Source organism: Herpailurus yagouaroundi, unplaced genomic scaffold (assembly GCF_014898765.1).
Source record: "Herpailurus yagouaroundi ecotype Mexico unplaced genomic scaffold, PumYag 140, whole genome shotgun sequence".
In the NCBI taxonomy this organism is placed as follows: Eukaryota; Metazoa; Chordata; class Mammalia; order Carnivora; family Felidae; genus Herpailurus; species Herpailurus yagouaroundi.
Genome location: NW_024412395.1, coordinates 82722324 through 82741167, shown reverse-complemented (window position 1 = coordinate 82741167; position 18844 = coordinate 82722324).

Genomic DNA, 18844 nt, shown 5'->3' with positions numbered 1-18844 from the left:
AGTTTATTACTAGCGTTTGTCCGATACAAAAGTTAAAAGACTACACTAGCTTCCCATTACTAAAGGAGCTGAAGCCTAAATGAATGGAATGGGAAAGTGATGGTAAGTTGAGGGAATGGGTTTTTCTAGGCAGCAAGACCTTTCTCAAAGCTCTGAGACCAATAGAGAGTGAAGACGGATGAAAGATTGAACAAGAAAATAAAACCGTCAACTCCTTTTAAAAAGAGGAGCTATTTTTAATGCATTCATTTTCTACGAAAAGAGGTAAAGGATAACAAAAATCGAACATTTTAGTTGAGAGCTCAGTAACAGCTTGTTCTCATTTGGTTTAATTTAATCCAACAGATGAAATACCCTGTCCTACTCTCATCTAAAACTCATGAGATTTGACTACACTGAATCCCTGTGTTTTTTTTTGTTTGTTTGTTTGTTTGTTTTTTTTACTTTCTTTCAGACAGTGTGTGGGTTTTTCTCCCTCCTTCTTTTTCCTCCTCCTTTCCTGGATACCATATCTCCAGCAATGGAAACTCGATTGATACTAACTTTTAAAAGAAAATACCAAGTGAATGAAGCCATCCCAGTGAAGGATTATGAAAATGATTACACTGAAACATTAAAAAGTAGAGTAAATAGTAAAGAGTCTGACAGCATTTGAAAAATAAAGAATCTTGGAATTGAGGGGAGGGGATGTGTGGACCAGGATTAGACAAAGATGAGAGCCACTGGGACCTGTATCTGTGGGCTTATGGGGCTTTCACACTTTTTTGCAGGTTAGCTGCTGGGGGGGGGGCAGTAACAATTGGTAATAGGACAACCATGGACTTTTTTCCTTGGAAATTTTCCTAAGCATCTTGACATCATGGGATGGATCTAGTCATCCTATTGTTCAGGCACCAAAACAAAATTAAAAAATAAAAAAGAGGGGGAAAAAAAAAACCTTTCAGGTTTGTTTGAAGGCATCCTGTCATGAAACCACTGTGAAAACGTTAAAAAAACAAAACTTGCACAACTTTTCTTACATGGACATTTTTATAAGCCGTCTTAGATATTTTTGAAGGTAGCCTGTATACTTAAAATTATAAAGAGTAAACTTTGTTTTTGCTAGTGAAAGAAGCGCCAATGAATCAATCCACCTGGCATCTCTGTTCAGACATTGCTGCCAACAGAAGGCAACTCAACCTTACCCATCTCTGCATCCCTAACACTCTTCTATCTTGTATAGTACTTTTCACATCTGAAGGCGGTTATCAATCTACCTGTCTCTGCCCATAACCAAAAGCTTTTTAAAGAAAAAGACCGTCTTTTTCAGCTTTACAACTGTGTAACTTAATAGGGATTTTTAAGCGTTGAACAAATAAATGAATGAACTTTCTGCATTTCTGCATCTCCTTTCTTATTCCCCATTCAAGAACTATTGGGAACATAAAATGAAGGTAGGCAGGTAAAAGTGTCATTAAAAGGCAATGTATCGGAGCACCTGGGTGGCTCAGTCGGTAAAAGGTCAGACTTCAGCTCAGGTCGTGATCTCCTGGTTCACGAGTTCTAGCCCCACATCGGGTTCTGTGCTGACAGCTCAGAGCCTGGAGCCTGCTTCAGATTCTGTCTCCCCCTCTCTCTGCCCCTCCGCCACTCATGCTCGCTCGCACTCTCGCTCTCTCGCTCTCTCTGTCAAAAACAAAAACGTTAAAAAGGCAATGTATCACCAGTAACCACTTACAGGGAATGACAAAATAAATATGGAATGTGAGCAGATGAGGTAAAGAAATTCTTTGAAGGCGTGTCCAGCTGCCAGTGCATTGGCTACCACCATACCCATCTTACAAAGTTCTAATAGCTGAGAAAGACCCAATCTGAAGATACTAGAGGCTAAGTACATAAGTGATTATTATTCATTGCACTATTTCTCCCTGTTGTTTAATTTATGAAACTAAACTTGTGTTGTTTTTGGAAAAGTCTTGCTATCCTCCTGATCCCAGGGGATGCACGGGAGCATATACCTCTCCTTTGACATTCACTCGAGGTTGATCTAAACCAGATGGAAAATTTTTCATAGGCATTGTAAAGTACTCCATCTGTGAAGCAAACAAAAGAAAGTAAAAGATAATGAACTATATGGAAGCTGAATTACCCATTAAGGGGTTATGCTGAGGTCTGATAATGAATTAACTCAGTGTTGTGTGAATGCTGCAGATAAGTCTGAAAAACACTTTGTCCTTTTGAGGGTCACTGAAATTATGAATGTCTTTGCCAGTTGGTGGAGAATATACACTTCCTATTTATTACATACGTTAAATCTTTTTAATTGGCCTTTTAAATTCGTTCTGTGAGTTAGGCAAGCCCCTTGGTAGTGAGTGACCATGGACAAGATTTTTGTTGTTGTTTTTTTGGCTTTCTGATCTTTCGTTGCTTCATTTGTAATAGGGGATCATGTAGTTACCTCACAAGATTGCTGGGGGAAAAATGACCAAAACTTCTAAAAGGGGCTTAGCAAAGTGCACGGTGCATATTATGCCCTCCATACGACGGTAGCCGAGAGTGTGATCAGGCTTCTGTCAGGCAATATTACCATGCTTTGTTACTTTTCATATATTTTGTCTTATGGTCAGTGTCCTTCACCTCCGTACCTACCAGAAAGCTAGAAAAAGATAGTTTCCCGAAAGCTCATGAGCCACTGTTTCTCCAAGGTGATAGGATAGCTAGAAACTTTGGGCATCAGTAGCATTGGGGTCAACCTTAGAAAGACATGTGTTGAAACACCGTGGTGCTCACACCCAAGAGAAAAGCTAAAATTAAAGAGAAGGACAACACCAAATGTTGGTGAGGTTATAGAGCACCTGGAACTGTCCTCTTTAGTTGGCAAGAGTGTAAAAAGGTAAAATCAGTTTGGAACATGCTCTGGTCCTTTCTCATAAAATTAAACATGTACCTTCCACGTGTGCCAACAAGCCCGCCCCTAGGTACTTCCCTGAAGGAAATAAAAATATGTTTACAAAACACATTACAAGAATGCTCATAGCAGCTTTATTCCTAATAGCCCCACAGTGGGAACAACCCAGATGTCCGTCAAAAGGAGATTTGATGAACAAACTATGCACACCGTGAAACTACTCAACAATAAAAAGCGATGGATGTTGGATGAACTACTGGCTGTTGTATGAATGTCACAAATGTAATTCTGAGTAAAAGAACCCCTACACAAAAGAGAAGATAACCTATGAGTCCTTTTATATGACAGTTTATAACAGACAAAACAAATCTATACTAGAAAAACTTCAGGATACTTGCTTTACAGACAGGAGCAGAGCAGAAATTTTTATGATCATGATTTTCTCTACCTTGATGGGAGCTGGGGTTGCACAAGAGCATGTGTTTGAAACATTGAAGACTTCTACATTTCATTGTTACCTACGTTTTATATCAAGTGAAAACAAATAGCAAACTCTACTTAATTATATACAGCTGAACTGGGAAAAACATGTCGATATCTGAAATTTATTTTGAAATGCACCAAAAAAGTAAAATGGATTAACAGATGGAGAGAGGCTTAGAATGATAAAGAGTGATAAAATAAATGTTAATGGTAAGACGAGGTGGTAGGTCTGAGTGTTGACTGTAAAAGTCTTTCAGCTTCATGTATGTTTGATAATTTTTGAATGCTTGAATGTTTTGAATATTTGAAATGCTGGGGAAAATATAGTAGGGGCAAGTTCATTCTTGCCTAAAGGACTAATTCTTTAATTTTCCATTGTTGTGAGGAGTCCTACTCTATTGAAAGGAAATTATTCCAGAAAATATGAGAAAAGGAATATATAAAATGTGTAATAGCTCAGAGGTAAGGAGAAATGACGAAACATATCTCCAAAAGATAGTTAAAATTGGGTGCCCTTTCAACAACCTCTATTTCATGTTTCCTTATTACTTTTCTAATGGTACCCATTGGTTAAGTCCAGCCTACAAAGGAGGGTCCTGCCTACTTTTGTTCTGACTTACAGGCTGTTAGACAAGAACTTCATATTAGTATCAACAAGTTTAAGAGCATAGAAGATGACCTCCATTTGCTTCAGCAGAGACCAAATTTTGAGAGAAATAAGCATGGTGGTAGATTTGTGCCCTTACTCTAAATATTGGAACACCTGTATTGTCAATGCATTAATGTAATGAATACTAAGGAAAAGAAAGTGCTCGTTTCTCACTGAGCCAGGAGTAAGAGCAGTACTGTTACAGAACCAGGCTGGAACACCGGCGGAAAAACCCAGCGGCACTCGGAGATATTGGTGGATCGGAGATTTATTTCACACCGGCGGGCTCAGAGGAGACCATTTCTCCAAAGATCTGAGCACCGAATGTAAGTGGGGAGGGTAATTTATAGTCGTCAGCTTCCATATCTGGGGGGGTGGGGGGGTGGGGTGGGGGTTGTGCACTGCAAACAAAGGAAGAAGAACCTGGAGGAGGGGTCTCTAAGCTAAAGACCAGACCTTGTTTTAGCCCCATCGGCCATCTTGGGCGTACTTCATTCATTTCTCCAACAGTACCATGTATGAAAAATGAAATTTTCCTTCTATTAATGGGATCTGGTTTTCAATTTTTCTACATTAGAACTAGCTGGCATGGTTATTCACAGGGTTTGGTCCTAGAGAAGATAATCATGTGCTGATCTTGATATTTTTTGTTTCAAAATCATAGCAAAACAAAAACCTACATTTAAAAATAAAAAGATCTCAAAGACTCTATCAAAGCAATATAATTTGTTCTTTAAGAACTAGCACAGGATTGGGGTGCCTGGGTAGTTCACTTGGTTAAGCAGACGAATCTGAATCTCAGCTCAGGTCTTGATCTCAGGGCTGTGAGTTCAAGCCCCACGTTGGGCTCTTCCCTGGGCATGAAGCCTACTTGGAAAAAAAAAAATACCCCACAGGATTTTGCCTTTTACAGATGAGCGTGTGATCTGCATATTTTGGCCAAAGGAGAGGAAATTCAGGCAGAATCAAAGGAAATGACCACATCAAGGTTATGACTTCAAATGTTGTTAGCCAGTTTATGATGATGATTTTAATGAACATGAGTAAAAGTAATTAAGCATAATTGTTAATTTTGCCTTCTGTGATATCTAGGATGACCACTTTCAGAAGAAGGAACTTCTGCTAATGATCTTAAGAAGGCAGCCAATGGATATTTTTAAGCTTTAATCTGTCCCTACGAGCCCTTTCTGGGAAGGTGATAGGAAGTACGTTCAAAGAAAAGCCCAAGCTGGCTATCGGACACGAGTACCATTTGAATCCATGTGTCATCCAAGTGGATGGTGTCAAAACCAGCATCCACTTGGCAGAAAACTTATCTTTTTAAAATGTCTTAAGCTCAGCTCTAGTACTTTATTAAAATTTCTTAGCAAGTATTAAGGTAGCTGATGAGGGAGCATAAGGCAAGTCGACAGGCGGCAAATGCCCCCTCCCCCCAACCAGGTGGGATCGGTGTGATATTCCTCGGGCACTCCTGGCTGCCCCAAAACAAAGGAAATGGGGAAAACGAATGGTTAACTGAGAGAGCTCCGAGTCCTGCAGTACCTAAGTCTCCATCAGCTCTCCATAGTGATAGGGGAAACAAAGGCAGAAGGAAATGGCAGATAGAAATAAATTTCCTTATAGCCTGCAGCCCATTGACCAATACTTCAGGCTGGCGGAGTAAAATGTTTCTACGGGAACTCCTTATTGTCTTCATGTTAATATTTTGTTCAAGGGAAAAACAATAGCTAGGCCTCCTATCCTGGGAGTCTTCTTTAGCGTATGAAAATCTCACTGAAAACTTCCTCTGGACTTTACCTCCCTCAGCCCCATAGTCGTATATAACCAGTCTCTCCTCCTGGTTCTGGGCAGCTCTTCCTGCCCACGAGTCTTGTCCCGTGCTTGAATAAAATCACCTTTTGCACCACAGACGTCTTCAAGAATTCTTTCTTGGTCATTGGCTCTGGACCCCAGAACCCTACTGTTCCCCCCAAAAACCTCATCAGTAGCTGATCCAAAATAATTGTTGTAAGCATAAAGGAGTCAAAAGCTTCATTTTTCTCGCCCATCTGAAGACAAAAATATTAAGTGCTTTCTTTGATTTTTTTTTTTTTTTCTAGAGCTGGAAACTTAAAGACATTATTTTAGTCTTCTGTTATTTGCTGTTTTCTCATTCTGAAGAGAAGGCATTCAGAAATAAGAATGATCACCAAAAATATATATGGCCAATAAAAATGAAAAATGTTCATTCTCATTAGTAATTTTAAAAATATAAAGTAAGGAAATCTCATTTTTCTCACCTATCAAATTGGCAAAGATTAAAAATTGGCAAGAGAAAAGAGGAGGCATTCTTATAAACAACTTGTATATAGGGATATAAATGTGCTATAACTTCTTGCTATAACTTTTGCTGGTGGGAAGTTTTGGCAATGTGCATTAGAGTTTTGAAATACTCTATTTCTAAAGTTGTGAATGGAAAAATCAGACACACACAAAGATTTATATTTATCACAGAAAATTTTATAATAGCCAAAATTAGAAATAAACTCAAAGCTCATCCATAGGGAATTGGTTAAATAATTGATGTTACAGCCATATATGGAAAAATCATGATTTTTTTAAGATATGTTTATAATACATCATTAAATTAGAAATTTAGAAGAAAATCATATTTAGAGTAGTGTTGCAGTTTTCATATACAATATATGTATATGTGCATGAAAAATCCTGCATGGGTATATATCAATATTTGTGTTTGGGACTTCGGGTGATATTTGTTTTCCTATGTTTTCTGTATTGTCTGTATTTCTACAATGAGCATATTCTACCAGGGAACAATGAATCAATACTTTGAATTATACAAAATAGAATCTGTGCTTTGTTTGGCTCTAACAGGCCATTGTCAGTCAATTCAGTTGAATGATGGGACAATTCAGTGAAGAAAAAAATCAGGCAACCTGGTTGGTTGGCAGTTTGTAGACAAAAGAGTTGGCTGATTTCCATACTTGTAATTTTTCAACTAGTTAGTTTGGCATCACATAAATACAGCTAGAGTTGGAACATTTGAAACTGAAAAAGCTTTAATGCCAAAAATCTTAGGCCCAAATTGGAAAAAGATGAACACGGATTTTTTTTTCCTACTACAGTTTCTTTCATACATAAAAATGAGCTAATAAATCCCCCATCACTACCAGCTATATTTTTTGAGCATTTTAAAGTATAAATGTAGTCTTTAACCCCATCTGGCTACAGAAGAGAGCTATTTGTTAGGCTGTAAGGAGTGTAGGACAGGCAGCAGGGGCGGGGCGGGGCGGTCCATGAGAGAAACAAAGCTATCTGCTTCAGGCTGGGCCTCTTTGCTTTCTTAATTTTCACCTCCTTCTATTTCTTTATTGGTTACCTTGGATATGGTCAAATTAGCCATCATCACTGTTACCTCAGAGAGGTTAGCCAAAGGGCTACCAGGAGTTTTCACCAGTTTTGTTCATTGCAATGTTCCCAGTAGCTAAAACAGCCCCCGGCACATAGTAGGCACTCAAACAATTGCTGACTGAAAGAATCTATAATGTAATCTATAATCCATTGCTATTCAGACATTCCTTTAACTTAAACCTCTGGGAGACACAGGTGAGTAAAAACTCCCATGGATAAATGAAGAATTTATATTATCAGTAATTTGTGCTTTAGTCTGATGAGTTTCAGTTACTTGAGAATGAATTACAGCTGGTGTCTGGGAAAGGGGTATCAAAAACGAAGTTTCAGAGCACTTAGAAGAAGAGAAGGAAGGGGTGCCTAGGAGGCTCAGTCCGTTAAGCGCCCAACTTCGGATCAGGTCATGATCTCATGGTTCCTGGGTTGGAGCCCTGGGTCGGGCTCTGTGCTCACAGCTCAGAGCCTGGAGCCTGTTTGGGATTCTGGGTCTCTCCTCTCTCTCTGCCCCTCCTCTGCTTGTGCTCGGTCTCTCGGAAATAAATGTTAAAAAAAAAATTTTAAGAAAAAGGGAAATTATGCTTTTTGAGTACAAACTATCATACCTTTTAAAAAGCAGGGGCTTGTGGTAAACACAAAAAGGGCTTGTTTTGAGAACAAAAATCTACACTGTAATCTACAATCTTGCTGGTAACTGTATCATTTAATCCCTGCAACAGTCTTTCAAGAAAGGCATTTCTTCTCCCAATTTTGCAGATGGGATATTGAGCCTCAAAGAGATTTAGGTAATTTCTCATAGGCCTAAGAGCTACAAAGGGGAAGAGTCCAGATTTGTTTGACTCCAAAGCCCCAAACCACGGAGAAAAATGAATAAAATAAAGAAATGGGAGACGAGGAACCCTGTAAAGGAATTTGGTTGTCTTATCAGTGCGGTTCAGAGCGGCCAGTCCTGTGGCACTGGTGGTAATCTCTTCACACAGCTGGGTAACTTGGGTGGGTTCATGATAGAAGAAATTTAGAGAATCCCTTCCCCAGCCCGGCAGGCAAGACGGTTACAAGCCTACTGCTACATTATCTTTACAAATGCTATAACATAGCTGTACCAGCCTCCTGGGCAGTAAAAAAAAAATCCTCCCCAAGCACTTCTAATATCCTTAAATAAATACTGGGAAGTTCCAAGTAAATATCCAGAAAGCAAAGGTTGAATTGAGAACCAAACAACCTTAAATTATTTAAATTCCTGAATATCAAATAAAAGAACCAGACACTAGGTAAATTAGTGCCATGTTTACACTCCAACCGGATAATTTCTAATCTAATTTGCAGTGGCATTCAGAATGCCGCTGACCATTTGAAGTAAATAATATGTTGTCTTAGATTCGGATGATTAAAATACTTTGCAAAGATCTGCTTTATCGTACAACACTGTCCAGCGAAGCAGTATTGCTTTAGGAGACAGCTATTGCCAAACTGGGGATTATTTGCAGAATATACATGGCTGAGGATAATTGTGTCTAGCATGAATCTTATCACTACACAGAAAACTCAAACAAGCTTTCCTGGATAGTAGCTGAAAGTGAAATAAACATGATTTAGAGTACTTTTATTCCAGGGAGTGATTGTGCCGCCTGGCCTCAGTTGAGAAGTATAAACAATGTTTGGGAAGTCAGAAACAAATGTTTCAATTTTATAAAGGTTTGTGAAAGAACATCTGAGTAGAATGAGACTGCTCTTGAAATTAAAAAAAAAAAAAAAAAAAATGACCACTCCCTCAGAAAGGCAGCTATCCAACAAGGGCTTTGAGAATTGGAAACTTGGACTCCATTCAGCCAAGCTTCCTAATTTCTGAAGCTCTGGTTTCCTCTGTTGCCAAAAGAAAAGCAAGGCATACATAAAAATAGGAAATGTGCACTTTCAGCAAAGCGAGCCAGCTTGCAGTATTCACATGTTTCAAACAAAAGGGCAATGGGTGATGGCAATGCTATACCATCAAGAGAGAATTTTGCTCTGCATGTGTTTCACAATAACATTTAAGTCCCAATAAATGGGATAAAATGAAAATTTGTAGCAATAGATTACTCGATCTAATTGTAGAATTTTGATTTAAGAAATCGGCAATATTACGAACCAAGAGTACATAACTATACACATTTGATGTCAGGATTCATGAGTGTGGGTCGCTAGGTCAGCCATGTTCTAGTCAATAAGTATTGATTAAGAACTATATGCTTGGTTGGGGCGCCTGGGTGGCGCAGTCGGTTAAGCGTCCGACTTCAGCCAGGTCACGATCTCGCGGTCCGTGAGTTCGAGCCCCACGTCGGGCTCTGGGCTGATGGCTCAGAGCCTGGAGCCTGTTTCCGATTCTGTGTCTCCCTCTCTCTCTGCCCCTCCCCCGTTCATGCTCTGTCTCTCTCTGTCCCAGAAATGAATAAACGTTGAAAAAAAAATTTAAAAGAACTATATGCTTGGGTCAAAGAAGTGCTATGAAGGATACAGTATTCTCAGATATAACTCCAACCCTCTGATAATGGGGAAGGAAGGAAAATAGAAACTCATCAGGTCAACCAGATGCCAAACACATTTCTAAGCACTTTTACATTTAACGTGGCAACTCTTCAAGGGAGATATTAGCATTTCTATTTTATGAGTGAAATGTGCAGGAAAGCATGAAAACAAGTGAAAAATGATAGTATATAATAAGTCTAATATTGAACATCATCAGTTCAGTTTGATTCTCAGGAAGTAGCATGAAAAGTCCAGAAGGGATGGAATCATTGTTGACTAGAGAGACTGACTACACAACACACCATGAAGGAACTGGTGTGTGGGATGCATCTAAAAATATAGAAAATATTAGAGAAGGTGAGATAATTTGTGGATGGAAAAAGTGCAGCACTGGCAGCAAGTCATATAATCAAAATAAAAAATTCATAAATAAAAGTGGTGCACGGGGCATAGGTGAATCAATGTGGTGGCCAATCTGAAAGGAGAGAGGGTGCTTTAAGGAGAGTGTAGAAGAATTAACTTAAATGTGCAAGAAATTATGTTTAGATTCTGGCTGATCCAAAAACCAAAGGGAGGCAACCGTAGATTCTTAAGAATAAATGACAGGATGATTCAAATATTAAGCCAGGTAATGAGCAAATTCCTAATCATGGAGGCAGTCTGATTTTGGCATTCCGGACAAACCTGCATAGAAAATGCTGACACCGATGTTTTATGTGTCCTCAACATAGTGACACGGATGTTTTATGAGGACATCACTTGTGTCCAGAAATCTTGCAGTAACAAAACCCAAAACAGGGAGGTCACTGCGTTCTCTTTCACTGTGGGAACAATGGCTTTGTACTATGGTCGCAGCAACCAGTAGACCAAAAGAATAAGGAAAGTTTTTTGCCTAAAGGAAGCATCTATGGGACTTTGTGACTGAGATGAGACGGCAGAGAGGAAAGCATGAAGAGGAATCCCAAGTATCTTGCTAAGCAGAGTAAGAACCTCTAGCAATGCAGTATAAGCATAAGCCATAAAGAAAGTACATAAAATTCAGCTCTGCTACTCTAGGCCAGCTTCAGGGGCTTAACTCTCTTGTTCCCCCAACTCCATACACGTACCCATGATTCAGAGCTAGAGGCAGGAAGAAGGAAGGTCCCTTCTAAAAGGGGTCCCCCTAAAAGGAAGGACCTTTTAGTCCAACATGTATCTTTCCCTAGCAGAACATGAGGGTGGGAAGGAGTGGTGTTAGAGCAGTTTCTGCATGCCCATGCCACCAAATGATCAAATGTTAATGAGATTATTTTAGTCCATTGGCCTTCAGAAGTTTCCGCATCAATTTGAGGCTTCACAGCCTAAAATCAGTGACCTCAACAACATCCACCACTCCTACCTTCTCCTCACCCACTGCTATCGAATATAGGAGTATTTTGTTTGAGGGCAATAGGATCAATAGAAAATATTTTGCTGAGCTAAGAAAACAAAGCTAAAAGCAAGAATGCTGACCAAAATTGAGATTGTGATCCTCTGTAGTGCATCATGTGTCTTTGGGATTTTGGATTAGATGCTTCAAATAATGGCTCAACACTGGGTATAGTATCTGGCACAAAATTGGTAAACAATAAATATGTGCTAAATGAATACAAAATTTTCTTATTTTCATTTCCTTTTGGGTTTATATGTTGCCTTTTGCTTGAAAACATCCAAGGTTTCCATCAGTATGGCACTGAGAAGAATGCTAGATAATCGCCAATCTTAAAATGACTGTGAACGTTTTGCCGCACAGGTAGAACCAAGGAACATTTGGCTCCGGAGACCTGAGTCTGCATACAGGCTTTACACTGAATCATCCGTGTGACTTTTGGACAAATCACTTCCTCTCTGTGTCTGTTTTCTCAGTGGTAGGAGAGGGGCTGGATCGGGAGGAAGCTCAGGCTTATTCTAGTTTAACAACCTCTGAGTCTATGCAAGCTCACTGAAGCTAGCTCTAAGATTATCTTGCACCCTCCCCAGGACATTGGGTTGGTTAAAATTTCTGCTCTGGTCTTAATTTATGACTTGGTAGGATTTTCTTTTCATCACCTGGTATAAGTCCTGGTAAGTCTTCTGTGACAATCAGAATGAATGTGTCTATGCCTTTTCAAGGCCCTTAAAAATAAAGATGATGATGATTCTGCAACACCCATGTATCACCCATGAATTTTATCACACTGGGTACATGATTTGGTAATAATTATCTGGAAGGCCCTTTCACGGGAAACACCTGCTGAGATATAGGTCAGCCCAGCTGTTCTAAATGTGAAACGCTTCCGTACATGTCCCTGTAGAGACAGAGATAAGCAGGCCAGACCCTCGGCAAAACCTTGAAGCCCACAACTTCCTCTTCATTCTCCCTTTCTTCCATAAAGGGTCTGCTGTCTCTCCCAATAAAAGAGCAAAGGAACCACCATTGGTACTTACACTTCTAACAAATTCTATCCAGATTTAATTATCCTCGTCATATGCGGGTTTTAATTTTTTTTGTCTCCAATTAAAAGCATCAAGTTAGTAGAGGTTTCTCTCGGCGGGAAAATGGTGAGTGATAGGAAATGGATCAAAACAGAACAGATGGTTTCAGATCTGTCTCATGCTATCTCCTATAGCACACATTCCAAGGACACTGTGTGCATCTCCAGGACCGAGAATCGTATCCCCGCAACCCTGACTTCTTCCTTTCCTCCCCCTCCTTGAAGTCAATTGTTTTCCTTTCAACTTTCTGCTCTAAGACTCCCAACTGTTCCCAACTTGCCGTCAATGGTTTCCTTCATTTTCCTGTGGTTTCACCATTGGCCTAGGTTCCCTGTTTTCCATACAGTGGTCCTATCAACAGTCTCAGACCTTGGAGCTGTTACAGCGTTGAGGCCCCTAGGAAGTATGCTTCTGAAACCGTATTTACTTAATTATTAGTAAATGCTAAATATCGATCAGGAATGGAAACATGGCAGCAACTCAAATGGAGAGTAGAAGCAGAAAGCAGAAGAGTATGGAATAGGGTTGGGAATAAGTACTGGGTTAGTTACCCCCAAAATTCATACCTAGCCAGCACCTATGAATGGGACCTTATTTGGAAATAGGGCCTTTGCTGATGTAATCAAGTTAAGATGAGGTCCTGCTGGATTTGGGTAGGCCCCAATCCAATATGACTGGTGTCGTGAGAAGGAAATCTGGACACCAAGCCACGCAGGGAGGCCACCACATGACCATAGGAGAGAGATGGGAGTGATACAAGCCAAGGAGTGCCATGGATTGCTGACTCAGAAGAGGCCAAGAAGGGTCCTCCCCTGGAGGTTTCAGAGTGAGCACGGCCCAACTGCCACTTCAGTTTCAGATTTCTGGTCCCCAGAACTTCCAGAGAACAAATTTATGTGGTTTTTTTAATGTGTTTTTTTTTTTTAATTTTTAATGCTTTCGTGTGTGTGTGTGTGTGTGAGAGAGAGAGAGAGAGAGAGAGAGAGAGAGAGAGACTGACCGACCGACCGACCCAGAATCCGAAGCAGGCTCCAGGCTCTGAGCTGTCAGCACAGAGCCCGACCCAGGGCTTGAACCCACGAACCACAAGATCATGACCTGAGCCGAAGTCCGACGCTTAACCCACTGAGCCACCCAGGCATCCCCAAATTTATGTTTTAAGCCACCCAGTTTGTGATAACTTGTTACAGCAGCCCCGGGAAATCGATACAAGTTATCAGCGGGATTAAGTATTAGTGGACAAAGCAAAACCCTGAGAACCTCACCCTGTGCACAGGAGGATTGGGGACTCTGGGACCAACGACCCAGCAGTGTTGGGAAGCAGATACAAATCTTGCTTATGTTCTATGAGGTATTGGAGTAGGCCGGTGTGCAGGGGCAGATGATGGCAACAAGGATGACTACAATTGTTATAAAAGGAGAAGAAACAGAAGAGGAAAAAGGCAAAAGAAGGAAGATAGTAGAGAAAAGCATGAGTTTAGAAAAATAACATTGGTAGTGACTTTATATCGATAATCAGTCAAAATAGACAGTGAAACACCAAAATCTAGCTCTTGTGAAAAAAATATTAATTATGCAAACTGTTTACTATTTGTGCCTAATAACCTTATAGCACAACAATTATGTGTATCATTAAATGTTAGATTTAAATCATTACAAATTTTACTTCTATCAAAGCAGTAAACTTTGGATAAACAGGCTTTAAATAGTCACTCCTACCATGTGGTCATTAGGTCACAACCTAGAAACTAAAAAGCACCAACAAAAACTATAGGCACTCACTTAAGTACCAAGAAAATATGGCATAATGCAGATGCTATTTATGGATTTTTACCACCCAGGCACGCACTTAATAAGGATCCGGACAAACAAAGCCCACTGTCACACATGAAAGTAAATACTTAAAGAACACAACAGGTCCATGGTGGTGGTATATTCTTTTGTATGTAACATTTCTCGATCCAAATAACAGTACATGTTTTTGGTTCAACAGAGGACTACTGGGCTCTCTTTGACGTTCCTCTGATATGTCGGCTGCCTGCATTTTAACAAAGACTGTGCTGATGTATGCCTGCTGGTTTGGATACCAGCCCCACATACAGAATGTCTCTCTTCACGCTCCCACCAAGACTTAAGAAAAATGTGCTGCAAATGTCAGCAGGCAATCACATGCACTTGAAGTTCAGCTGAACTTGGTCTTCTGTCTTGAGACTATGAACACCATCTCACAGGTATCGTCTCCCAAATACACCAGATTTTTTGGTTTAATGATCAGTCTGGGCTTAAACAAAATACAATTTGTTTTTGGAGATATTTGAAACCCAAATAGGAAGCCTTGTTATTGGTTTATTGGTCTATAACCAGGTTCTTTCCTGCAGAGAGATGTTTTCAACATTCCATGTGAAACACGGGAGGCAGCAGGCACCCTTTCTAGGGATGGGGTGTTGGTGCCCTCTTGAGGAAGAAGGAACAAAGCAGGGGGAAAAGAAAGTGGAAGGAAGCCATTGAAACCGAGGAAATGAATATTTAAGTAGCTCTGTGCAGGGAACAAGTCCATCTCAAAGCACAATTTGGGTCTGCCTAAGGTGTGGCCAACACACTTTTTTTGCATTTTTTTCCCAGCACAAACTCACTTACCTTGATATTTATAAGTAGAACCTGCTTTGCTCCTGCTTTTTACGTACAGTGTGTTTTCCAAGGTAATGCCGTTTAGATGAAGCCAGGCCTCCCTTGTTTTCAAGAAACTCACAGTCAATGTTTCTGATTATTAAATCCATACTGTCCCTCGGACAGAATATTTGCCATCCACTCCCTTCTAGCTATAGTTGAGGATCACAAATCTCAAAATGTGCTATTTTACCCTCATTCTCCATTTCAGACTCTGGCTTCATCTAACTACACACATTCCGTCATTTTACCCTTTCCTTTCCATTCAGTTCGGCCAAGCTCGTAACCGTTTTTCTTCCGATTCTTTGAACTCAGCCCAACTTTCTGCCCAATTCTGATTCCAGGAATGTGGCCTCTAAGAACCTTTCTTACACAGGACAAGTAATATGTTTAGTTAGCCTCTCCACCCACAACCCCCAAAATGTGAAATCCTCTTAAGAGTGTCCTTGAAAGAAAATGGACTAATAAACAATCTCAAAAATGGACAGACTTTCAAAGCATTTTACCTGATTCACTCCAGTGAAGTATAAACAACACGGTCTCTGGGGTTCCAATCTAATATTGCAGGATGAAATTTGCCTCTACCTGGACCCCTTAGCAAAATTGAATAGAGCCACCTGACCGTATATCTAGTTCATCCCTCACTTATTACTTTGGGACTGGTCGAGGTAAAGATGAACATCCGTTGGTTTCCAAGGGACAGTCTATTAGATCAGAGAACTAGTTTCAAAACTATGTGAACAGGGTTCTAACTTCGTCCTCTGCCATTTTCTAATTACATAATCTCAGTCCAGTTACTTAAGCTTTCTGGACCTCATCTTCTCATCTGTAAAATGGGATGGTCCAAGTGTCTTCCTGTGCTTGAACTGGGATCAGTCTTGTTGACAACAGGCCACAGCTATGTTTTGGCTATTTGCTCTATGATGATCATTCCTACATCTTGGAGCATACTGAATTTGCAAAACTACCTTGAGAAAAGCAGAGCTTAAACCATTCCACTTTGACAAAACAATATATGAAGTAAAAGAGGGGCACAAGGCTGTTTCAGTCAGTAGAGTATGAGACTCTAGATTTTGAGACTGTGAGTTCCAGCCCCACGTTGGGTGTAGAGATTACTTAGAAATACATAGGATGGCATAGGATGTCCTTCAGCTTTATTTTGAATTGTCACCAGGCCTCTGTCATGTTTTGCATCCTTGCTACTATAGAACAGCCTCTCACTCAGTGCCCCGAGTCAGAAGCTGTGACTCACTCCATCAGTGTCCATCTTCTTCGGTGTCAGAAGTGGGTCAATTCAAGGAAGAGAAACAGACTCTGTCATAACTTTGGTGCTTCTTCATAGACAAACTTTTTTCCTGAACTACTTGAGAAAGAATGGGTGTTTGGTGGGGAAGGAGGCAGGGACAGACTTGTACCTCTATTCAGAGCTTTGAAACACCTTCATCACTTGAGAGAGATCTCCACATGAGAAAGCTGAAAAACCAGGTAGTGTAACAATCTGATTATTATGTAATACGATCTTAAAAGTAAAGGGAATTTGGGGTGCCTGGATGGCTCAGTCAGTTGGGCGTCCAACTTTGGCTCAGGTCATGATCTCAGTTCTTGAGTTTGAGCCCAATGTCAGGCTCTGTGTGGACAGCTCAGAGCCTGGAACCCACTTCAGATTCTGTGTCTCCCTCTCTGCTCCTCCGCCACTCAATCACTCGTGTGCATGCTCTCCCCACACACTCTCTCTCTCTCTCTCTCTCTCTTTCTTTCTCTCAAAAATAAATATTAAAAATAGCTTAACAAAGTGAAAGGAGTTTGGGGGGATAAAAACCTTCTGTTCTCTGTCTCAAAATTCTGTCCTATAAAAAGAACTTTCTTATCAGTTTAGACCGGAAAGGCATGTGCCCCTTCTTCGGACCAAAAGCTCCTCTGAGACTTCCCTCACAGAGTAGCTCTGGGGATTAGACAACATAGTGGTTGTGAAGGGCTCAGCCGCCGGCCTGGGACAGACAGATCTGTCACTATTCCTGGTGATCACTACATTTTTTACTCCTTTGCAAATGTCTCAGACTGAACTTAGTCTGAGCTGACTTCCTGGGCCCCATGCTCACGCATGGGGAAGTGTCTGTCCCAGGACGGACTCTGCAGATGCCGCAGAGACAGGATGTTTGTAACTTTCTGTCCTTGTCTGGCCTTGTCCAGACTTAAATATTTCTCCTGTTCTCATTATGTGAAGCCCACCTCCATCCTGGTAGGACCTGTGTAGCATGGGCTCCAGCGGCCTGTTACTGAGAATTCTTTGAGACCTCTGCCATTTTCTACAGCCACGTTCTCTGTTTGTCTCTATTCTATGTAACGTTAGGCTCTTCCTCATAGGGCCAGAAGGAACATCTTTTTGAATGTGTCAGGATGGGGGCTTCTGGGTGGCCCAGTCAGATGAGTGTCCAACTCTTGATTTCAGCTCAGATCGTGATCCTAGGGTCATGGGATTGAGCCCCATATAGGGCTGGGCATGGAGCCTGCTTAAGATTCTCTCTCTCTCTCTCTCTCTCTCTCTCTCTCTCTCTCCTTCACCCTCTCCCTCTGATCCTCCCACCCCCCCCTCAAAAACAATTAAAAAATGATAAATGTGTGAGGATGCCCTTTCCCAATACTCTGCAAACACCTGGAGAATCATGCATGGTAGTTGTTATGTGTAAATTGATTATTTTATTAATGCAATTCAGGATTCTTAGAGAGTTTCTATAAGTAAGATTTTTTTTCTCTTGAATTAAGGCAAAGAAAAAATATTTCCAGAAGTCTACATGGATCTGCTTGAAATCTTATGGAGGTTGACAATGGCTGGGTTTGAATACAGCATAAAGCTTATTTCCCTCCTATTGTTATTTGTGAATGTATCTTTGTTCACTGGGCTTATTACTTGAAGGTTAGAAAAGACAATTTAGCTGATAACAAGAAACATCCAATTTTTCTATGCTTGACCCATCTCGGCACGTATTAGTCTACTGCAGATCTGACTCATCTTGAGGGTTCATATAACAATGTTTCAAAACAGTAGAGACCATGAAAAGGCTACTTGGGGATAGTCTTTTTCTGTAGCGGCGATACTTGAGACAGGTAGCCAGGAGGAGCCGGACAACCACTTTCCAGAATATTCCCCAGGGTCTAACCGCTCCATGTGTTTCTCATAAAACTCACAAAGGCAACAATTTTCTTTTGCTTCAAGTGCCTCATTTACCTCACATAGGCATCCTTTAGATTTAAAATGCAATCAAGTGTAATTGAAACTTTAGCTTTTGCAAATGTGTGTGAATAACATTGTTAGAAGGATGTGACAAGGTTAGGGCACGGTTTTGTTTCGTTTTTTAGAGGATCTAGTATTATTCTTTAGTCACCCCTCTGCTTCTAATGTGTTAAAAGCCAAAGATCCAATGTCTCAATTCACGCTGCAGAGTTGTCCACGCTGACTCAATTACTTTAATACTCAATTACTTCTTTTTTTTTTTTCAACATTTATTTATTTTTGGGACAGAGAGAGACAGAGCATGAATGGGGGAGGGGCAGAGAGAGAGGAAGACACAGAATCGGAAACAGGCTCCAGGCTCTGAGCCATCAGCCCAGAGCCTGACGCGGGGCTCGAACTCACGGACCGCGAGATCGTGACCTGGCTGAAGTCGGACGCTTAACCGACTGCGCCACCCAGGCGCCCCAATACTCAATTACTTCAATACTCAATTCCTATAATGTGGTCTCCTCATCACTTA